Raw genomic sequence first — 25571 nt, 5'->3', positions numbered from 1 at the left:
CTCTCTCTCTCTCTCTCTCTCTCTCTCTCTCTCTCTCTCTCTCTCTCTCTCTCTCTCTCTCTCTCGCTCTCTTAGGTTATTTATGATAGCATTTATGGCTCAACTTATAACTCAGTATGTCTAGGTGTAATCCTGGTAAAAATACAAAATATTTTCTCTGTTAAAGGAAATAAAGATAAGCTTTTCTAATTGCCCTACCATAAAGGTGGAACGGTAACACCAGTGCTCAGCTCACTGCAGTGTGCGCTCTGACTTTTTAAAATGACACGATTATAGTGCAGAGTTTTGGATAAAGTTCAACACTTTCAACACCAAACCTTTTAGTATAATGAATGAAACCAGCAATTCTAAGTTCCACAGTGACGTGCTTTAGCCTAAGAATGGCACATTTTGGTTTACTGAGTCAGGTCAGTGGCAAACAATGCCATTTTACTTTTGCACCAAGTCCCCATTCAGACAATCTTAAACTTGTGCTTCAGTTCAGGAGAGGATGGAAAGGCTGTTTCAGCTTTGATCGACCAAGTGTTACTAAGAAGCTTTATTGGGGTTTAAGGGACCTAAAAGGTAAAAAATGGACGGATCAAGAGCAAGCAGAAATTTGATGGTTCAGAGGCAGGTTAAAAAAGTGAAAGCATTCCCATACAATATATATCCAGTTAGTGCATATTAGGGAACGGCAGATGACAAATGTATAATCTAAGAGCCGATTAGCACAGAAGTTAAACCTTCAGGTGAGCAGAGGGTAACTCTGTACTTCTGTCTTTGAGGGGCAAGATGGAGGCTTATTTATGAGTAGAGTCAAAATAAAACCTGAGAAATAAAACTAGCAGATTACCAAAGAAACTCAAAGATTTGTGTGTAATTACTGTGTTCTAGATCCTTAACTAAACCATGAAGCAGTGTGAATGTGTTAAAGACAATCCAGTGTGATAAGCTTAACACACAAAGCCAACCCAAATAAACAGGGTTTACAGGCTAATACTGTCTTGAACACTGTTAACTTGGACAAGTTGGCAACCAGTTGCCTAAAAAATGTAAATAATAGATCAACTAATTTCTTTGAGTAAAATAGGTTTTAATGCTCATAGATTGGAAGTAACAATTTCAGTTTAATATACTAAAAGATTTTTGCTTAAAGTTACAGTCTTGAAGATCTGTGTGGTTGTCTTTGCCACTAATGACATGTAATTGCTGATTCCCACTGATCCAAACAGGTTCTCAGGCTCAATCGCAATTGTGCTAACTTACTTGGCGATAGATAGTAATTTTACATTTATTTAAATGAAAATCTTTGAGATTAAGTCTGCGGTAAAATCAACTTTTTGCCCAACTGTTCAACTCAGCTTTTAAGCTACAATGACTAGATTTCTCCGTTTCATTTTGTGTTCTTTATCACTCGTTTATGTCAAATAATTAACGCTAAGAAAACTCAAAAGGTGTTGTTGTCGTTCCCTAAAAAACACAAAGTGCAAAAGATTTATTGAAGGTTACTGTAAAATGACCCTTGAGCAATAAAACATTGATTGTTGTTGAGTGAATTAGCCAATTAGAAGCTTCCACAGTGCTGCAGTTCGGATTAAGTGGGTGGGGTCCAGGCTATAAACTTCTCTGTTCAACTCAAAGATGCTAGTAAAAACAATGATGCCTTCATAATAGTTCAATATACTAAGATTAATTAAGTAATTCAATCAAACTCAATATTTTCAAGTAGACTTTAATTGTAGTAGAAACAAATGATGGGCTAACAGTGAATAAGGACACTGGAGAGCCTGACTAACATTTTAATTAACACTTTTTTCTACATTACTTAAGATCAGTTGCCGTGCCATGATTGAAAAAGAAATTATTTCTTGATTAGAATGCATGCATGATTAAGTAATTGTTGAATTAAAAAAAAACAAATATAAAAGACAGAATGTTATTAGCGTAGTTGAAAATACTATCATCACTTAATTGGCAATTCATTGATAAGGAATTACAGAAAAACATTTCTCTTTTGTTAATGGGGACCCATCAACAGAGGCACTGCCCTCAGTAATGAAACAGGCTTGGACTGCCAATGATAACTGTTATTTATTTCACTACTACCCAGGTTTATTTGGGCCAATGTGGCACCATGAACCCCTCTCACTTTGGTAATTAGGCGTGTTGATACTGCAGGATGCTTACCTGCAATTATGCCATTTTAATGAGCAGCAGCGGATGGAATAAGGGCAAGGCGAGGTCAGCCAGAGGCAGCAAAGCATTGGTGTTTTTAATAGATAATTAAATGCTGTTAATTTAGCTCCCGGTAATGGAGAAGCTTGTTTGCTTGCTTGTAGAAAATGTCTACAGTTGCAGGCGTGGTAAGTCACGGGTGAGTGGCTGAGGGGCTTTTTGAGGGAAAGATGAAAATTCTTAAAACTATTCAGGGACTTCTGTTACTGCCCAGAGGAGGATCTCCACATCTTCCGCTTGTTATCGGGCAGCCTTGGCATGTTTTCAACTCTCAAGACTGTTGATGGGTTTAGGCAAAGGTTTGGCAGGCCCTAGCCTGTAAAATGTGTCAGTGTCAGGCTGAGTGCAGGATTCTTATAGAGCATATCCAAGGTTTATGAAAAGATGAGAATAAACCTAAGTCAAGAATGTATAATATAGGGCATATTGTGTATATAAGAAAGAACTAAGCAAGAAAAACATGTATGCATTCTTTTTTATATGTGGACGTTGAAAGATGATTCAACAACAGTCTAGTTTATCTAGTCTATCTCTACTTTACATTTTTTATGGCACCTCCCTAGAGCTGGGCAATATATTGAGATGTTATCGATATTGTGATATGAGACTATACATCATCATAGATTTTTGATATCGTAATATGGCATAAGTGTGGTCTTTTTACAGGTTTTAAAGGCTGCATTACAGTAATGAGTTACAAGTCATTTTCTGAGCTTACCAGACTGCTGTAACTGTTCTATTATTTGCCTTTACCCACTTAGTCATTATATTCACATTACTGATGATTATTATTATTCTCATTGTGTTGATATTTTATGAAAGCATCATTATAAAACACTGCAATGTCAGTACGGTATCTACATCAAGGTATTTGGTCAAAAAATCACCCATCCCTCAAGACATGGATCGGCTGGTTTTCCCTTGTCCCATGCACATGAATCAAGAATCACCTGTGTGACTGTGTAAGAGCGTGCACACACACACACACACAGACAGACAGAGCGGTTCTACAGTAAGCAGGTTATTATAACTCTTGAGCTGGTCTCTGCGAAGGTGGTGTGATAACAGTCATTAGGGTAGCCGTGGGAGGAAACTAAGTCTTATTAGAGGAGCGTGAAGATTCATTGGAAAAACAAGCAATTTCATTAACAGGTGTGAAGCTATGCAAATATACAAACACACCATGGTAGCCCACCGTCCTCACACCTGCATGTGAAAAACGTCTGCTTATTAACACAACAACCCTGCAATTAGTTTAGCAGAAAGAGATTAAATTAAACTGGACCAGAATGTATGCGCAAATGTCCATTATATGCAAAAAAGATGCCAAACTGATCAGGTGCAAAGACATGCTGCATGGTATAGGTTATAAATACAACTGCCTTGCTGTAATTTGTCTGTTCGGAGGTTGAGTAGAAATTAATTCACATTTTTCCTTTAATGTTTTTTCTTTTTTTTTAGAGTGAGTGATACCTGAACTAGAATGGGAGCAATTAAACACTCACATGTTTATTAAAGCATCTAACCAACATTTGTATTAGCTTCAGCTATGGTGATGACAGAGTTAAAAGGGTGTAGTCACACTTTTTAAAGGAATCTTTAATGGCATATCTATGACACAGAAACATTCTCATTATTTGTAATGATCCTAGTTAACCTAATAAGCAGTTCATAGTCGGTTTTATGCATTTTCTATTCAAATGTTATGACGCTGCTATTTTCAAGTCTTTGTTTATGCTACTCTTTGTTCTTTTTCTCATCTTTTTGTTTTGTTTTAATGAAACCAGCACAAGTACATGGCAGCAGCAGTGAGGTCTGGAATCCGATGGATCAGACGACACTTTCCTGTCTGACACATTTAATGCATAACATGCTTCCAGTGAGAGCTCTTGAATGGGTAGATTTTTGAAATGTGCCAGAGTGGCTCCCCACTGAGCAGTAAGCTAGGTCTTTGATGTATTGCGCTGTAATGTGGTTGTTATCCATAATCGGCTTGAATTCAGGAGGGCCACGGCTGAAAGAGGTACAACGGTAACATGTTCTTGTGGTACATTAAAATGCGAGTCTTCCCATTAAAAATCCTCCACCCTTGCCCACTGTGACCGGAACTAAACGCCCTGAAAATCCCTATTGCCTCATTTGCACCTAACAAAACGCGAAGATTCGGTAAAAGCCAAAATACTTGTGTTTTTACAGGTTCCGACAGGATAAAGTATAAAATTTGTAACGGAACATTGTATATCATTTAAATCCTGTAAACCCGTAAGATGATGCGTGAATGGAGATTCTTAATGCTTATGCAAATTTCCTGTTTCTGCACGTTTGCGATACCATAAGTTTAAACAAGAAATAATCCTGACACTATCACATTAAGCTGTGCTGTGAAAGGTGGGGAGCAGGCAAGAGTTTGTGATACACATCAATGTATGCCTCGCAAGGAATATGAAGATTATATTTAGCATTGTAGGAATAACAATCAACAGTTGAGAGAACAAAGAACTGTTCTGAAATATGAACCCTATTACCAACTAAAATGAGACCCCTAGTAATGGAGTTTTAATGTTGCACCAAGGAGCAGTGGCTTTTGTGAAAAACAACCACGGAAGTGACTTGGACCATAGAAATCTGAACATGTAATAATCATGAGTTGCTTTGCTGTCATACATCTTCCAAAATAATAAGGGTGCTCTCCAAAATCAAGAGCCGTAACACTGCCACACATTTATACTCATGCGTACGGTTCAACAGATACTAATCTATGTTACTTATAATATGCATGCTGTAATAAAGACATTTTGATGATGCTGTTAGAGCTCCTAAAAACAGTCTGCCTAGTAAAAAATAAATAAAGTTAAGCACCCAGGTTGTGATTGTTACTCTAGAGATACAATATTATTACCATCTAGCCCGTGCTTAGGGTTTTAATTTAGCAGTGATAAGATGCTTATGCAGGCCTCCACTGATTAGAGTTCTTTGTTGCACCGTTTTTAATATAATGCGCATTACCCACTGTGCTTGTTTACCCACTGTGCTTGTTTATACCACCCAAACAGGACTGAAAATCAGCAGCCAGAGAGACAGACTGAGAGAGAGAAGTCTGGTGGAGATGGACAGCCAGACAGAGGGAAATGGATGAGATTGGGGGTGTGTTTTTTTTGGGGGGGTTGAGTGTTTGTAATGGAGAGTAATCAAACTGCAAAAAAGACCAAAATATAATATTGAATGCAGCTGACTCTCTGACATTTGCTAGACTATAATAGTTAGGTTTGAGAGGCCATCCTCATTGAGGTTTGAGAGAGTGAATGGAAGTGTTCTAGTTATGCATCATTACAGGGGGAAGAGCTGTCCACTTCCTGCTGAGACGAGGTGCCCTCTGCTTTCACACTAAGCGAAGTAGTTCACAAAATAACAGCATACCAAGTGTCTGTCCCCCCTCTCTTTGACAGAGGGCTCATATAAAGAGCCCGTGGAAAGGGATTTTAAACTTAAAAGCAGGCATCTCATTCACAGCTTACAAGAGAGAAGTCATAATAGCGTATGGTTAAAAGATGGCAAAGGAAGAAAGGGTGTCAACAGTATATAAAAAATGCACAATTACAATAGTAAAACATGCAATTTTTTCCACTGTAAAATGGCAAAGATGTAAGATTTTAAATTCAATTGTTAAAAAAAAAAAGGAGAAGAAAAAAAGTTTGGTTTTCTTTTGTGTGAGCAGGCACAAGGTTTCCCTACGCATCATCAATCTGTATTGTGAAGAGCTCCTGAGGTTTTTTTCATCAAGGTCTTATCCACTTCAGAGGTTCAACAGATTAGCGATCCACTGGGGTGCAATGGCTTTTCAGCGCCGTGCTTTACGTCCAATTTGACGTGTCTAAGAGCATTCTTGTCATTAGTGTTTACTCGAGACAGTTTTTCAGAGAGCCCAGACTGAGTGTGACATTAGAGACAAATAAAACCACATCACCACATCAGCCGTGTTGATCGTTTTCAAAGGCTCTGGAGGAACAGGCCCAACATTTTATCTTTGTAGACAGCAGTTTCAGAGGTTATAGATAGTCCAGCTAGCTGACGCTATTATTTACCAATGGAGCACAATGTCAACCCTCCTATATAACCTCTTTGCTTTTCTCTCTGTATTGTTTGCTCCCTGCCTTTGTGAAAAGGGGCACTTTATGGAGGTTAGCGGTGAGAGAAAATATTTCTATCTTGCCATCAATGGAGATGTGTTTACCTGTCAAGGGGCCCAATGTTTCACTCCATAATAATGGATATTAAACAGCTTGTTGACTGAGTGCCTTTGTGCTGGTCACTTGTCAATCCCTTAAACACTGCTGGCCAGTGGAGGGACACACACCACCGCTGTGGGGTTACCACAGACACCTCCAGCCACCAGCGTCTGTCAAACCGTTCATGGACGCCCCTCCCTTGCTTGTTGGACAAAAAAGGACATGTCGGGTCAATGAGATTCCCGGTAATTAAACTGAAAGGGGTCGTTTTCAGTGCAAACTCTGAAGCCCTTTAGCTTTAAGTGGTAGGTTGAAACGTGCAGGCCTCTGCACACACTCTCTGATCGGCCTGAGTAAGCAGACTCGCTCAAGTTTCTGAAAAGACAGATTGATCGGCACTGGATGTATATTTAAAACAATATATAATCCGTGCTACAGAAGACTGCTCATCTCTTAAGATTAGAACTTTTGATTAATTGTGCTTAAATGGGGATCCAAACCATTAAGATTTCACAAGCCACCAGTTATACCTCACATAAACTCAACTTTACAAATGTTAAGCTCTAGGGGAAGTATTAATATGTTGCCAGAATCATGATCAATGACCGTTACCTGCTGAATATTAGCGCAGTCAGCTAAATCCTCCACCCCCCTCCAGTTAGACAGAACTCAGAATGAACCACCCCTTTGTTTTTAATCTTGACTCCTTGCCTTCTTCATAATCCAAACTGTTCTTCACTGTGTAATAACTGTCTCTCATGTGGAGAATATTTTTAGCTCATACCTCAATAAAACAGAAACCCATGGTCATTTTGTGGCTGTTGCTACTTTGGGGAATGCAGAGTCTGGCTTTCTAACTGCTGCGAAGTGGTGCGATGGGAGCAGCAGAATGAAAAGGCTGGGTTTGTTTTACATAAAGGCTGCAGCCATCAGGACTCAGCAGGACAGGCGGAGAGTGGCTCTCCGGGCTCGATAAATCATGACCTGCATTCATTCATTCAGCACATTCAGATCCAGACACACATTTCTCTCCCAGCCATCTCTGCTGACTCCTCATTTCTGCTCCTGTTTAATATGTGACCTTATGCTAGGATTTTAGTTTCACCGTTCAGGGGGAGAAAAAGTGAGATGGTAGTACAGCTGTGAGATGCTAGTTTTGGATTTGGAATACTTGGAAAAAGAAAACATTAGCTCAGAGAATAATTTCACTTTTATAAAAAAAAAAAAAAACACAAAACACTTTAAGTTGTGTGTCACAAATGCTCAACAACTACTGGTGTATATTTTTCCATTCTTTCAGGTGAATGCACAGTGCTCTTTAGGTTAAATGGAATTCTTAGCAGTGAGTGACAGGGTTTGAATAGGCTGGAGAAAATGGGGAGGTAAAAGGGGCATTAGGAGTAGCTAAAGAGGTGGGGGTTGGCTAAGGACTGACACCATCTTCTGCCTGACACAAGCACACAAACACTCACACAGATATTCAATAAAGGGTCAAGGTACAATAATTTGAATACGTTTGTGGTGTGCGTGCGCTTGCACGTGCACGTTTATGCATGTAATGTGCAAAAAAAAAATCCTTTTCACTCTTTTGTTTCAGTGCCTGAAAAGGTCTGCAAGGCTAAAGACGCTTAGCTATTTTAGCTACTGGTTACTCACACACAAGACATCAACAGAATTTGGTGTGACTACCGAAAAAAAGAAAAAAAAAAAAATGGAATGTAGAAAATAAAACTGAAAAACACTGCGCTTAGAAACATAGTAGTCCAAGTAGCTCAAGTAACAGCACAAAGATCTCAATACCTTGCTTCGTCTGTATTGATGGAACATGGTTAAAGAGGTCAGGGAAGAGGTTGGTGATGGTAATTGTTTGTTGGTGTAATGCCCAATGTGCTTACTTCCCATAGAACATTGGCTAATTATGTCTTCCGACTGAAGGCAGAGCTGATTACCGCATGACAACCAGACTTCCTTACTTGTCATTAGCACCACATGATGGCGGAGAACATGTGAATGCACTCGCCGTTGTTTGACTTTGGCCAGGGATAATTGTGTCTTATGTCACAGAAATCACCTCAGCAGCAATTCTTCTTGCAAATTAATGATGCCAATGAGACAAACAGAGGGGGAAATAAGAAAAATGTAACAGTCAATAACGCCTGACCACATTATAAATATGCTTGGAAGGGACAAACATTTCCTTGGATGGAGCTCGTTACCACGGTTGGGTCTTAAATAAACATGTTACACTGTATGTGCAAGTGTTTAGGACTGGCAGACGTCTGTATTCCTCACACACTAAACAGACAGCCGTCTGTGATAAGCAAAGGCTTCCATTGTTATTAATTTGTTATTTCTACTCTGTTTGGTCTTTGGCTGGATTAACGTGTTGAACACACATTCCAAAATCCACTGTAAACATTTACAATTAATCTTCACACCGGCTCTCCCCCCTCAAATGACTGTTTTACATAAAGCTGATCAAATTAAGTTGTTTGCAGTGTCCAGATTCTGTTGTCACGTTGTCTGGAAATGATACATTCGTTTGCTGATTATAGACGGTTGTGCAGTTCTTTGTTACACTACCTAACCGTCATCAGAATCATTTTCTTTTTCTCCTCTTGCATGTCTCATGTGTAGTCGACATTCTCAGCTGGAGCCCTGAACCAGAATGGGTGTGCACAACACAAAACAGCCAGTGTGATTTATATTAGAGTAATCCTTTAATTGCTTCATGGCAAAATGTCTATACCATATTAAGTAATTCAATACAGCCAGTTAATGGAAAGGCAGGGAGAGATATCATGTTTTGCATAAAACCTTTTAAAGCCACTGCCTCACAACGTTGTCTGCTTTTTCTCATTTTGATCACATTGACGTATTCACTTCACAAGGTAATCCCCAATCTATTTTGCGGCTAGGACTCAAGATGATCACTCTCTGAGAAGGCTAGTGCATGTTACTTAACAAAACCATTGTTAAAATCACATAATGTTTATACAAAATACCAATTTTCATCAACAGAAATAATATAATAATTCCTTGTTGAAAACCAGAGCTATGTTAACAATAAGTAACCTGTGTGCATCGTATATTTTATTTTATTAAATTTTACCAATCAGTCTAGTACACTATCTTTTTTTAAATTTCCCGCTACGTCCATGCTACGTCCCAGTTCATGATCTTTGAAATAAACAAATGTAATCACGACTTCACATATGATGACACCATTGGGATTATTGTGACATTATATGAGTATATGTATATATCATGTGTTGAAGAACAGCGAAAATTCTATATCTTCTATAGATGTTTTGAAATGTTGTTAATTTTTAATGTGTATGATCCTTGTGGTGGCTTGAGGGACATTTAGAATACATGAAGACATCACAAACCCTATTGACTAATACCTGGAGTAGTATCTTTACCTCATGCAATTTTCCGGGAATGACTGACAAAAACAAAGAATCTATGGGCGGAGCGTCTTAAAAAGCCCCTGACCTGCATCTGCATAGCAAACCCTGTCATGTCACAATGAAAGTTTTGACAATATTCAAAGAACACATGATGGAGAGCAGTAAACCATGAATGCTGTTTGAAGATGTATAGTGCTCTCCTGGGAGAGGGCTGTCTTAGTGGTGGACCTGTCTTTGCTAACATTATTCAGAGGGAGTGGTGGGCCTGAATGTTTGGGAATCATCAGCTCTTCAAAATGCGTGGAATGCATAATGAGTTCCAATTAAATTAACAGAGAGAGCTCAGTTTCTCTTGTTGTATCGTGGGAGGGGGAATTGAGTGTTGTGAAACATTTTTTTTCTAACTAAATGTTTCCATTAGGGTTGTAAAAAAAGAAAAAAAGAATCGTAAATAGTTTTTTGTTTTTTTTGTAATGGCATGTATACTACCAGGTGAGAAAAGTAACAACATTTACATACTGTCAATAGTTTTTTTTTAAATTGAGAATCGTTTTTGTATCAAATCAATTTTGAATCAAATCTTGAGCCTAAATATCGATACCAAATTACAATGTCTTGTATGCTAAAGCATGTGTACGTAAAACTCAAATTCCACCAAGTCGGTATACCCATATTTGCAGAATTTAGCAGTGATCATTCAAACATGAGACAAGGGCATGTTTGATCAAGGCTTTAAACAAAACTAAAACAGAAAAAAGGCTGGCAGTGGACACTGTGAGAGCAATGGCTTGTTGACACCGTTTGACTGCTGGCCCGTAAACCGTCCATTGTCAAGGCCAACCGGCGGCCATTGGCTGCACTGATCAGCATGTGAAACAAGCTTAGAGCAATGGTCCAGCGAAGCTTTCTCATCAATGGAACTCCTTTGGCCCCTGCAGGACTCGGGGTCTCAGGGGTTGCAGCTATGGGCACCACATTTCAAAGCTAAGGTCAGTGGGGTTGACTCAGGTTCATACTCCAACAAAAGGGTGCAGACGCAGAGAGTGAGAGTCGCGGGTCAGATGGATTACTAAAGGGAGTTGAGTCCGTTTGTTGTTTGGTGTCTAATCCTCTGGGAAAACAAAATGGTTAGTGTTGCCCCCTATACAGAAAAGAAACAAGCAAATATGCCAAGCAAATCGGTTAGAAGTGATTTACATGGGAATCAAACCTGTCAACCTGTCTGTGGGAGTTAAGATTCTTGAGCTGGGTTTGACAACAGTTGATTTATAGTTGGATTTCAACAGTTGATAGCACCACTGCAACGCAAGACAGATACACAATTGATCAGTCTGTCTGTGCTCCGCGGGTTTTAATTATATTACATGCACCGTTTACACTGTCTCATTTACTTTATAATATAGAGCAACGGTGGGTTACACACAACCAGCCCGAGCTGACCAATCAGAGTTTATGGTGGCCTGAACATGGTTTCCCTCTAGCTTCCATGTGTCTTACATTTCTGAGGCTTTTCACATTGTTTATGGTAACTTTGGCAGCAACGTGTGGATGCTCACAGGGACACACATTAACACTCAAGTACAACCCCCCCACACCCTCTGATTTTGTAGGCCATGATTCTGAATGCACAGGCAACATATTTTTCTTCATTGTAACACTGCTAAATGCTTACCCAAAGGCTTTTTTTCTGGCATGCACAATTTTTGTAGCTCAAAGGTAAAGATCTCAATCTGCAGTGGATGAGTAAGGACAGGGAAGGCCAAGAAGACAAGGGATACAGACCAGGGGACAGGGATCTCATATTTGGCCCGTGATTGCACTCAGGGTAGACAATAAGTGAGATTCATTAGGTCATTTTTTACATGCGTCTGCCAAGATCTGGAATGAAATGTTAAATGTTTCATGGGCTAAGAAAAGGGCAGAATTTGTCTTTGTGTTTGCCATCAGAGAGAGAGAAGAGGGAAAAGTGAAGAGAGGGAATATGATGGACAGATATAAAACATGAAAATAAGGAATGATGAGACCAGACAGAATGTGAGGGTAATACTGCAAGAGTCTGGGAAGGCAGGAAATGGGAGGGAGGGCGAAAAGGAAAGGAAGAATTGAAAAGGGAGAGTAAGTGGCTGAGGGAGTCAGGAGGAGCAAGGAAAGGAGGGAGCATGGCTGGGTGTTTTGGGCTGTCTGATGGATGAGGGTGTAGTGGGGTTGGTGGGGGCGGTGTCTCCTGAATGATGATGGCCTAATATCATCATCCCCCTGTCAGGCCTAATAGGCTTTCCTTGGTAGAAATCACTCACACAGAGCCGCCATAATGCCCAGGCCCCTGACAGCATCATCCATCCACTCAAGCCAAGCGAACGTCTCCAAACTAATAAGGAAATATATGGTTCAAGGAGATCTGAAAAATTAAACAGGTAGTTTATGAACAATTTGTTTCACAGGGATGTTTATTATATTTATCCAATGTTGTAGCGGTGAGGTGTCTCTCTCACTGCGGTTTCATGTTTGAGACATTGGCTTTGAGCATGATATGCTGACAAGGCAGGTCTGTAAAGTAGGAAATAACACCCTCTCTTACACCTCCTCTACCTCAGGGCTGGCCTTGTCCTCCACTGTTGCCTGGCCTTACTTTTTGTCATTCCTAAGCAAGACAGAACAGCTCCTTCATCTTGGTAAAGCTATATTTTCCTTCGTTGTTGAATTAACAGTATGCGCAAGCAGGGAGGGTCATTGTCAGTTGGAATAAAAATACTTTTTTTGAATCCTTAATCCCCTGAACTAACAGTCCATTGTTCATATCTTCTAAAATATTCTAATTTTAGCGGCAGAGCTTTGGAGGAGTCACCCATTCCTGTTTTCCTCGCAGCAAGCCTATCTACAGTACACCTGTCATTGCTTTCCCTCATGCATTGGCTGATCACAGCACACTTTAAACATGGTTACTCTTCTCTTATCTCTTCCCATACCCTACCGATCCTGCTATCTCCGATCGCTGCTTTAATCATGTGGCACCTTCTCAGCAAACCCCCTCCCCCTCCTGCATCCACAAGAGAAAACTGCCGCCATCAATAACAACGAGAACTTTTTCAAAGTCTGCTCTTAAAAGCCCCCGTCCCATCAAAATGGTCATATTTCATTATCGATTGAGCGCTATGAAAAACACTCTCTCTCGCACAATAGGCAATCATTGTTTTGCTATACATACATCCCTTACATGGCGATAATACATATACATCACAAGTCCTCCACTGTCTTCCTTATGCATATGAACTAATTACTTGAATACTCGTCAGTCTTTGTGACAGTCAATATTTGAAGATGGAGGGGGATGAAGTGGTGCTTATATACAGTCACAAAACTACACATATTGTTTCAGTTACACTTTGCATACAGGGATATAGTGCTATGAGGGAAATATTTTGCGAACAAGGGTATCTTTATTGTTGTTTGAAGCTGTAAGTCATGTTTTAATTCTTCCATTTTTGGGAATCCAGTTCTGTATGTTGTTTTTGTCGTCAAACATAGCAGCTGATGCTCCTACAAAGATATGGCCACAGACTCATTACTAGCCAGCTTTTTGGTTAACATCTTATTTTAAATGAACCTCTGTGTAGTCAGCTGCATCTCAATTGTGGTCAGCTTTAATGCTAACATACACACATCTGCATCTATGTTATCATTGTGCACGTGGCATGCAGTCCACCCTCCGTACGCCCCTCTCCAGTTGTAGGTTGAACCTGCTGCATGAAGGGTGTGTGTTAATAAGAGAGGGTGAGGTGAGGTGCGTTGTGAGGCCATTGTGGTCTCCACGCTCGCTGGTTTTCTTTGTGCCATGAAAGCCTGGCGATACAGTAACAGCCAGAGGCAGAAAGGAGCTGTCTGTCGTCGAGACGGCTGGTAACACTTGTTTCACCCACCCTTCCAGGGGGCCGTGGAGAATAGAGGAGAGGCAGCTGGTAGGCTTAACAGGAAATGCAATGGTAACAGTGTCAACAGCTGCCCCCATGGCCACGCAAGCCAAACGGCTGGCAACAACAGGCCAAATGAAAAGCTACGTGTTTGGATAGCTGCGGGGATTTGGTTCATACTGTATCTCTGTGTAATACTGCAATGCCAAATGAGCGCCTTTGTGTGTTTTCTCATTAGAGCTTTATACTCGGAGCTTAGTCATTTCACAGGTGATGACAACATGGACGCCAGTGAATGTTGAGTAAACAAAACAAAAAAGACAAAAACAACAGCTGAAGGGGAGCAGGCCTCTCAAGTGAGAAGCACCGCTGCTTTGTAACCTTTTAAACACAAGATTATCAGTTTAGTTTGTTTGTTTACGCATGCTAGACTGAATTTCTTTTTAATGTCCTAATTTTGACATCATGTGTAAAAGTGTAACATTTGAAAGTATAGGTCATGAGTTGTCCTGAGTTTGCATAACGCTTGCTGAACAGTTTTTGTAAAGTGAAGATAAGGGCACAAAAATTCCCATTACCCGTGGCTGTCACAGTGACCTCAAACTCGGGTCAAGATGACCCCCTTAGGAGTCAATAAATCACGATGTCACCTCTGCTGCCCAATCCCCTCTTGCTATCACTAACTTTGAGTGTCCTTAGCATTCTTTCACTTCCCCTGCTCCTTGCTTGACCCTCCCGTCCAAACAAACCGCCTGTCAGCACCGCAGCGACAGGTACGACAGCTCCAGCTCAACGTGAGGAGTGATCTCCCCTAAAAAGTAACGCTCTCCCCGTCCTCGACTCTCTGTCTCCAGCGCCGTCTCTCCTCCCTCTTCCTCCCCCTATCTCTCAGGAACAACTCGAGCCTCACTTTTTGATGTCTTTCCCTTTCTTTAAATCATAGTTGAGCTGAAAAAATATGTAATTATCACATGCACGCTAAGCTATTTGAAGATGGAATTTGTTTTTAGTCTTTACCCAAATTCCATGTGAGAGCTTTCAAATAAGGAACTTTGGGGGACAGCAGTATAAATTTCAGTCTACACTATCAGAGTCTTTATTTAAGTCTTAGTTACATCCAATTTGCCAGGAGCTTTAATTCACCCTTACAGGATCATTGTTGGACATACATCTTTGAATCTTGTGGTATTATCTACCATTTGCTAACTTTAATACCTTGCTGGGATTGCTCTGCATTAGAGCTTATTCTACGTCTGACTTGAAGATTTGGAGCTTCTTTTATGTACAATTCATTACTTTAATATGAAAGACTCATTGGGGTCATCTTGGAATGAATGTAGCCATCAGTTTACATTCCTACTCATCATTAGACGAATAAATATCAATGAGATTACCTCATAAGCCTTGGGAAGTCCCCCCCCCCCGCGCACGACCCAATTGCTACCAAGTCTTCTCAGATATGGGGGAAGTATTAAAGGGCTATTTCAGCTTGCGTTTCTTAGCTGTGAAATGGCCTTCATTTTTTAGCCCTGGGTGAATTATCCAAGATCTTTTTGATGTTGCAAGAAAGACCAATGCGCTTTCTCGGAACATGGTTCTGATAATAGTAAAGAAGACGACCAACAGACAGCGGAAGCTGCTTTCAGTGACCTTAAATACCTTATCTGCACCTTTGAAGCTAGGGCGAGGTGATTGGCAGGTCAATTTGTGATAGTATCGGTCGATGTACTTGGCACTCTTAATGCTCTTTGCCGCAGATAAGTCTGCTTAATATGAAAACTGTCATAATTCATCCGCTTTTTCCGCAATGTACATTTTCTTTTGGAATCATCAATCCGGTCACCTGTCAGAAAAGACGTGTCAGGATTCCCATTCCACAATCCGCCCTTGTGTGATTTCACTTTATGGAGATTATCCCACGCAATGAAGCATTTAGGATTATTCCTCTGGTATGTTGAATCAAAGTTAGTTTTTCCCTCCCTGAACACTGTGTGGAACAGCAAGGGGGGGAGCAAGCGAGGCTCCCGGGCCCCGCGGTGTGGATGTTTTGATTGTGTCCGCTCTTTGTCCAGTCCCCTGTCAAACCCATCACAGTCCCATCCCCTCTCAGTCGGTAGTTTCCTGTGTAAATTAACAGACTCAGTGGTGAAGTAGATTCCAATTTTGAAGCAAAGTAGAGTGTGCAAATTAGCCATGTTTTTTAATTAAGCCCAGTGCAAAGTGCGAAGGCAGAGCGCCATTGTTCCGGATGGACCAGGTGCAAATTTATTCTCTAGGGAAGCGCCACGATGTCCGTCCTCCAGCCGAGTCCCATCCTCACCCTAATCAGTCCCCAGCTTGAAAAATTTCTGTTTGGCCCCCTCTTGCTGAGAGACACTGCTGAGAGTGGTCAGAAATTATTCATTATTTGAGGGCCTCATTTGTAACATTTCCATTAAAAGTTGCCACCATACAGTCAGGCTCAACATTTGAATTTTGATCATTATAGTTTTTTGGACAAATGTATCATTTAGTCTTTCCAAGTCAATTGCCTTTCTGTGTGTTTCTCTGTGGCGGCCCTTTAGGTGGGCCATCGTTTTATCAGTCCTTTGTCCTGCCAATATCTGTCAGGTCCTCGGAAACTTTCAGGGTCTCCCAGTGGGGAAGTATGTTGGAAATGTAAAGCATTTTGTCGCTTTTTTCTATATATCAGGTGTTATGAAGACATTAAAGTAGAGCTAAATCAATAAGTTGATAACTCAATTAGTTGATCAACAGAAAAGTAATCCTCAACTATGATAATTTATCATAATTTATGATGATTTTCTGCTTTTCTTCGTCACATCATTGTGAACCGAATATCTTTTGGTTTACGACTTTAGGTCGGACAAACAAGACATTTGAAGAAGCCAAAGCCTCTTGGAAGTAGTGCTGGGTTTCAAAGACTAAACAATGAATATTGATAATGAAATTGTCAGTTGAAGCCCAAGTTAACAGCAAATTAGTTATTTGAAAATGTCTTCCATTAGAAACTAACCCCTCACTATGAATAATCAAGATGTTTATGATTTAAGTTCAGAATAGACCATATTTTAGCCAAAATGAGTAATGAAATTTAGCATCCAACTCTAATGTGGGTGGGACCTGAAATATGAAAAAGGCAGATCCACTTTTGGGTGACAAGGACAATTGTGCATCTCTTTGGGTTGCACGCATTGCTCTGTGGGAGCTTGAATCAGACAGAGAGTAGCCACAGATAATGAGCTGTCTTTAATCATGGGAGACAGTCCTTTGAGATGCTTTGCATCACATTTGCAGTGAAGAAAAAGGGGGGGGGGGCTCTAATTACTGTACTACAGAAAAATCACAGGGCTTCCTGTCCAGCGCAACTGATGCTGAGTCCTTACCAACCTTGACAGGAAGTGACAACAAAGAATGTCTCTGTTCTGAACACCACGAAACAAAGAAAGTAATAGACAACAAAACTGAAGACATTCATGATTGGAGGATGTAGATTATTTAATCCTTTTCTGTGTCAGAACGGAGCCACAGTGATTCTCATTTAAGCTCTTCTTTGGAAATACAGATAACTATGTATGCTGATAAGATGCAAGATACTGTAACAGTATTATAACAGTTGACAGCGCATACCGTATACTTTATTAAGGTTTTAAAAATGCAATTTTTGACAGCTTTGTGTGAGCATTTCCAATGCATATCTCTGATGCAGTACCCTCTTGCTGACAGAATAAAGATGAATCAGTGTATATGAAAATAGAAATGTATCAGAATGTAAGCTGAAGTTGACTTTGACTCAAACCAGGTTCTGACTGAAATTGGCAGGAGAGAATTCTTTTCAAAAATGCTCCAACAAAGAAAAGAAGCTGTGAATGCAGTTCTGGATTGGTGACATAAAAACAAAGCACACGTCCTGTGCTCCCTCAGTGTCTTAAACGCTAATTGCAAATGATACCTTATGTTGTTTTAAAAAATGAAACATGACTCGCATCATTCCTCTGAGATTTTTAAACTTGGTCAGCGCATTAAATCCAAATTTTCATCAGACCACACTGATACAAACATTTGTATAATAAAACAGTTTTGATGGTAGAATCCACGTTTCTTCCTCACCACCATGGACATTCCATTAAACTACAATAGCTGCCTGAGATAAGTCCTCCAATCCCTCCACTATTTCATCCTTGTCCATATCCATAAGCAGCAAAAAAAGATTTGTCCCATAACCCTGTGTGATCATTTGCATCTAAAACGATATTCGACATTTGTTATTCCGTCAATCAATACCATCTCTCCCATTCTCTGTGTGCATAATCTCAGAACCTGCATGCAAAATGCTTAACAATAACATGTATGTTATACAAGAAGCTGTATATCATCCCTGGACGCATTTACATCCTGTTAACAATTTCTCAGGGCAGATTAGAGGGCGCTGAGACAGCAGCCTAGATCCCATGAGAGGTGGGCTTTGGGAGCTGATAAGGCCAGCCATAGGAAGGAAGGATTAATACATATGACCAGGACACATGGAGGCCCTCTGATTATTCCGGCAGAAAAACGGCCCTATCCAATCGTCCCCCGCGTGATTAAATACAGCCCTAGTGCGGACTGGGAGGCAAAGGGATGGGGAGATAACCGATTTTATTTATGCAAGCCGGTTAGCCTGGCAGATCACGTCTGAGGATTGTTCACGCTACAGGGGTGAGGGATCGCACCGGGGGAGCTCACCCCTGATCACACACAGGGCTGCTTTAGCTGTCACTTTTCCACCTTGCCTTCTTCCTTCTGTAGAATATAGATCAGGCATTTCCAAAAATGTTTCATGTCAAGGATTGCCAAATAGAAACGTGTAATGCTACAGACCTCCATTTGATTTTTTAGTTTTTTTGCAACAACTTGGCTTTGATTTTTTTTCTCCATAAAGTATAATTAGGTGGAGAATTGACATTAGAATGTTTATGGTTACACTTAAATATATGTCCTATTATCACGCAACCATTTATTTCTTTTATATATTTATTGTCAAGGAACTTCTGAGGTTGTCAGACCCCGCTTTGTTTTGGTCAATCACCTTTGTCAAACCTGAACACATTCCTAATAGAAATACAAGGAGTTCTGACTGTCCACTGATCACACACACACACATCCTTTTTCGCATATCAAGAAGAACTATTAAGGCTACACCGTTGACAAGAATTTCAGCAAGTTTTAGCAGTAATTGTAGTTCACATTAGATTCTGTACACAGGACTTTGTTGGTGTGGGGATTAGCTAATTAACTTCTTCAAAAAACATGTACTCATTATAGATTGAATTCCTTTTGGTTGTTGGAGGGTGCGTAATTAATTAATTGTGTTAATGATCCATTAATGGTGGTGCACAAGAAATTCTAATGAGCCACCTTAATTAAATATTATCTCACCGTTTAATCAATGCATTTAATTATTCACATGATATTTTCTGTGGAATCACTTTAGTCCTGGGTCGCAGGAGCGAAATGCTGATTGTGTGCTCTCTCACTGATTCATCACTGAATTGGTCATTTAGTTCAAAATGCTCTTTTAATCATGGGGGAATATTAGCCATTTGGCTCAGATCCATACATTTTTGTGTAAGAGAGTAATTCTGATCACTTGGATATCAATTTTAATTGACCCCGGGTCACATTTTACATCTGTTTGAGAGACATGTTCTAATTAGAGATATGGGATGCAATTAAATCACCATGTGTGTTCCTAGCCCTTAAGGAAGTCAAATAGTAGGATTTCATATATTTTTTCAAATAATAATGAACAATCTACCTGTAATTTTTTCATTGTACAACATGCAATGTTTTGTAAATGACAATTCTAAATTAGTTTTTGTATTTCTCTCAGACCTTAACACAGTTTGGCTCCACCATGTAAAATATATATGCTCCTTCACAGACAAGCTGGGGACAGATTCCATGTGGTCTCCAAGATACCTCTGCATGCACATTCACAAAAATGTGTAATGTTCAGGGCGTCATCATCAGTGAAAGAGAATGCATGTTCTCTGAAATGGTATTCATAGCCATGTCATCACCAAGTTTCTCTCCGTCCGTGTCCGTGAACTACTTACGCACGCACGCACGCACACACACAAAAACACACACACACACACACAAACACACACACAGCAGAGCAAACTGGAAGACCTCAGTCATCATCCTCGTTTTAGCTCAAATTTGGTGGGATCAAAGGTGGCCAGCTGGGCGTGGGCGGGGAGCAGATGGTCGCATGCTCAGTGGGGACTAGGCAAAGGCCCTTCAGGTTTTAACACCTCCTCTCCCCTGGGTGCCCGGGTGGGGGGGATCCGGCTCGGGGAACTTACCTGGGCTCAGTGGCATGACCAGCAGGCTTCCACTGCACCACCCCCTACTTGGCTCACATATGGCGCCAGCCATGGGGGCCTTGAGCTGGGGTTCTGACCTGAGGAAAATAAACTGTTGAAGGGCAGGGGAAGGTAAGCCTCACTCATTAGGATGAGTGCATGAGAAGAAGTCCGTTCATTAACAAGCCAAGAATCAACTTTGAGTTCAGGGAGTTGTGGATTTGAATGAGCATGAGTACATGCAGTAGCTCAAAAGTTATGTTGTTGATAAATAAATATTGTATGCCTATATTTACATGAAACAAAAAGAAATATGAAAAGTTATGATACAATATGAAATGGATTAGAATGCTTTATTTGTTGTTGCTATCAGTAGTTTTACCTCTGGTAACCGGCTGTTGAGGTCTCAATGGGACGGGCAGTGGCTGGTTACAGAGACTGCAGGTGCTGGGGCAGATTAATCCCTTGCTAAATCAGCTCCGCCTCAGCAATCTCAAAGTTCCAGGAACGGAGCCTGCTGGGAACGTGAAGTGGTACTTGTGGTCTGGGATTATGACTTTCAGACTTGTTGGCCTTGAGAACACAAACGTAGCCTCTTGAATTGAATTTGCAGAGGGAATAAGTTCTGTGGAGAGGGAGGGGGGGGGAGGGGGCAGGTTGGATTCATCCTCTGACCAATGTTTTTTTGGGGGTAACTATTTTTCCATAAATCCATCTTAAGTAGTCACATTCTCCCTGTGGCTAATAGGATCATGATGGGAATAATCTTTACAAATCTGACAGAAAAAAAAGAATGTCCTGGCCTTCAACTTCTTCCTCTCGGTAAATTAACAATTTCAAGAGTCTTTCCTGTGGGACGAGGGGGGGGGGGGGGGACATTGGCAATGAGACAAAAAAAGTAAGGGAAAAACAACATAATTTTCTCAGGAGAAGGTTAGGCTACTACTACTGAAGCTATATAGCTATATACTGTGTACTTATTTCAGCTGCAACAGTAATGCAATAAAAAAGTAATAAAATAACTGAAAATGTATGTCTCAACCGTAAATGCAAGCATTTTCCTGTTTTCTGAAAACAAAGAATATAGATAGGCTTTGTGGAATTTGTATAGTTTCATAGAAAATTAGCCTCAAGAAAAATACAAGTGACCTATAGTTGACTCCCTTTAAAAATAGAACCACATCCTGTTCATAGTGGATTGAAATTTGAATGGTGCCCGATCAGACATTTGCTTCCCATTCTCATCTTGTCACTCCCACCCGGTTCTACATTGCCCCACAATAGCCTTGGGCACACGCAATATGACCAAGCAAACCTCTTATTGTCAAATCAAACTCTGACAGCGCTGGGATATATATCTGCTCTGTATTTACCCACCTACAATCACAGATGCTTTTTAGCCTTCACAATTCCAAACAACAAAAACGACTCTAGAGAGAAATCTGTAATTCATTGTTGGTATTATTTTTCCCCTTACATGTCTGGACTCTTTAAAGCAGATCAAAAGCCGTGATACTATCAGTTTTCTTTTAACATAACATGATACAATTGCTAATGTGATTAGACAATTAATCGATCAACGGGACATTGTCTGTCTAAATAGTTCTCAAGACAAAATGCTTTTCTCAGTTTTAGATCTTTGTCAATTATGACTCCAACCAACAATTATTTTTGTCATTGATTGATATTGATAGCCCATGAAAAGTCAAACAATTGTTTGAGAAAATTACTCGGAGCCCAATGTGACACATTTAAATGTCTTAAATTGTCCGACTAACAATCCAAAACCCAAAGATATTTAGTTTAAAAAGAAATACAACAATCAAATAATAATTCTTGCAACTTTATTGTCAGTTCTATTGGATTTGACAAACAAGATGTCTATAGACATTGAGGCTCTGGGAAATATCATTTTTGGGGCACTTTAGGCCTTTATTTGTAAAGGACAGGTAGTATACATGAAAGGGGAGAGAGGGGGAGGGGGGGGGGGGATGACATGCAGCAAAGGGCCGCATGTCAGAGTCAAACCTGCGGCCGCTGCATCATGAAGTAAACCTCCATAAATGGGCGCCAGCTCCACCAGGTGAGCTACCCAGGTGCCCGGAAATATTTTCAATAACATGTCAGCATCCTGTGATGTTACAGCGATTAATGCTTACTATATGACTTACTATATAAACTACATAACACAGATATTAATGACTAATGATTAATAAATAAAAGGAAAGAAATCCCTCAGCATTGAACCGGCTGGTACTGGCATTTGGTGTTTTACTTGTGTCCGACTTGAAGACAGTGAAGGTATTGGCTGCGAGATCCACAGTTTAACAAAGAGCCTCATGCTGCTGGCCCTATTGCATTCTGGGACAAAGGTGCCATCCCAGGACCCATCGATCATACAGGATCTCAAAGAAAGCGAGTTGATTTAGCTGGCATGTATGTTTTCTCTCTGTGCCTTTGGTGTGTGTGTGTGCGCACTGTGCATGTGTGCCTATCTGTGAGTGACCCATTGTGACCAGACACCTGCCTACAGGGCTCCTTGTCTCACTGATGAATCAGTGTCTTCAAGGTGTCTTTGAAAAAGTCTATTGTATGCCTTTGTTCTACAGTCTTAAGCATCCTGTCCTGCATCTCCCTTTGCACACTAAAGAGAAAATAAATCCACTGCTGACACCGACACAATGAATGGCCTGGGCCAGCGTCCCATCAGCCATCTCTTCCAGCACAGAACAGAAGGAGAAAAGGATAATAGATGTTGGATCAGAGAAAAGAGAAATAACAAAATCAAAGTGTATACAGAATCTGACACTAGACCTCCATCTCTTCTCCACCTACCCAACATTTCTATAAAAGAATAAATTAAAAAAAAAAAAAACTCCCCAAAAACTTTTTCTTATTTTTATTCGGTTTTCTCTCTTTACTCACTTCATTTGATTTCTCTCTTATTTGTGATGTCACACCTGCTATCATTCATGTGCTGCATGGTCTGTCAGGGCAGATTAGAAGCAGGGGCTTGTGCCTCGACAGCCATCGTGCAGTATCAATATTGTGACGGCTGAGGAGCCGCCCGTCCTCACATCTCCTCGGAGTGCAAAGACAATTGAAAAGAGGAAGCGTCACAAACCTGACACCCGAGTCACTTCAAGGAATCCCTTTCAAGAAGAAATAAAACCTCACCTGACAAAGCAAAGCTAGCCCAGGACAAAAGTAAATAGCATCAAACAGTAAGGGTATTTCCACTTTTAAGAAAAGGAAATGCACCCGTTGGAATCAATTAGGTTGCAGGAAGTGAAATTAATAATATCCTTAGAAGTTTTATTTTGCTAAAGGATTTTTGATTAAGTTGCTATTGGTCTATTGTGCAATTGCTTTTTTTTATAAATAAACCTAGACAAAAGCGATTCTTGGCTCCAAACAAAAGCCCAAAGTAGGTGCTTGTCATTGAAAAGTTGAGGTGATTTCAATGGCAAACACAGTGTCATTATACATCGAAGCATTTTCCATAAGGGCTAATGTATGTTGTAACATTAGGCAGAGTTGCTCTGGATTTTTCTTTGTGTAATGTCTGCCCCTGACATTTTTCATTGTAGTCCAAATGTAATAATTTCCTCCAATACAGTACCACTCATTAACCCCAATTACTCTTACAGGAGGCTATCAAAATTACTCTTTTTCCAGTGTTCTCATAACTCCAGCTGCTCTCCTCATCAACCAGTTTAATCTGGGCGAGTTAGACTGGGATGTAAGCCAAATGAAAAAATGTAACATGAGGTTAATCACCCTGAATACATTCTCCAAGTAGTGTAATTTGTCAATTTTCTGCCTTTTTTCTTAGTTTGTGCACATTCCCACCCTGCTGACTGTGTCATTAAACGTTGCCCAGTGCTTGCTTGTAGCAGATTAGCAGAGATTGTGACCGAGTGAGTTACATTTAAAGTGAAAAAAAGAACTGTCACTGTGATTTTTATGCTTGAATTATATATATATATATATATATATATATATATATATATATATATATATATATATGTACTTTTTGGCTTGCTGCATGACCAGCCTGGTTTTAACCAAAGACTGTAAAACCCAAATCTCCTAATTTTCACTAGATGTTGTTTAATTGACCCACTGTCTACCCCTGGTAGTTTTGCCCCACAGTCTGCTGAGCCTGGTTAGAGATAATGCAAGCAAAGGAGTTTGTGAATGCCACTTAAAATCTCCCTGCAGAAAGCAACAAAGGTCCAGAAACAATTCAACAAGATTCAACAAATAGAGAGAGAATGTGACAGAGAAAAGAGATAAAATACCAAGCAAAAAAAAAAAAAAATCCCAGGGTGATTACAAGATCAGCATGCCACGGTACAATTACCATCACTTTGAATTTGAAATGGCCATTTAAAGGGCAGTAGAGCATCCTGGAAAATTAAACTGGAGCCTAATTAGCACACTCCAACCTGACAACGGAGCAGCTTTCAGCCTGGCTGAGCAAAGCAGTCAAGCAAGAGGAAGTGACTGACTGAAGGACCAAGGAGGCCCTGCCACTCCTGCGCTGAACCCATCACACACCCAACTGTGAGACACACTTACACACATACGCATGTGCAAACACACATGCACACTGCACTAGCATACACACAGGCTCTCTTTTTTTTTTACAGACACACCCATCTTCATAGACAGCAATGATCTCATCTACTGTATATCTGTTTTTGTGCTAAATTTAAATCACTCTGATATTTGTGGATTATCATGAGCACATGTATACTTATACTGTAGTCTATTTTATTTTTAACAAAATTGTGCCACTCAAGCATGTCTTATAGCCCTCTCAGCCTGTCAGCAGTGGTTGGGTCAGGCCTGTGACCCCTGACCCCCTTACTGTTAAATTAACTCTGCCCCCAGTTGGGTGTTGTGCCAAATGTCAGGAGCGGCCGCTAATCCTGTCTTGCTGTCTGGCCACTGAGCACCAGACTACCTTTCCTGTCCAGACCAATCTACCTAGTACATACCAACCTTAGCTCAACTCTGCTGCAGGCTGCACGTAGAAAGGATTACCTGTTACTTGGTCGTCCAACTTCGATTGCTTTTATAGCACCAACAAAATGATGTAGCAGAAGAATTTTAGTTTTTAGCTGAAACTTCTGACCGACAAAGTGGGTGAAAAGTGGAATTGCAAAATTCTGCCGGAGGGATGGAAAAGTGCTGAGGGAAGGTGAAACTAGACGCTGTCAAGACATGTGTATGTGTGTGTCTGTGTGTGTCTGTGTCTGTCTGTCTCTCACCTCTGTCTTTCCTGAGCCCTGGGGTCTTTACTGAGGTCTGGTAAAAGAGAAGGGGAGCCCCATGGCTATATCTGTCACAGAGCACAACAGGTTGACTTTAACTTCCCCTGAAAACTTTTCACAGTGCAAGTGAGTTTGATAGTTAGGTGTGACCCAGATAAAGTTAGAAACACAGTGT

The sequence above is a fragment of the Etheostoma cragini genome, chromosome 20 (assembly GCF_013103735.1).
Source record: "Etheostoma cragini isolate CJK2018 chromosome 20, CSU_Ecrag_1.0, whole genome shotgun sequence".
Classification (NCBI taxonomy): Eukaryota; Metazoa; Chordata; class Actinopteri; order Perciformes; family Percidae; genus Etheostoma; species Etheostoma cragini.
This window is presented reverse-complemented; position numbering follows the sequence as displayed.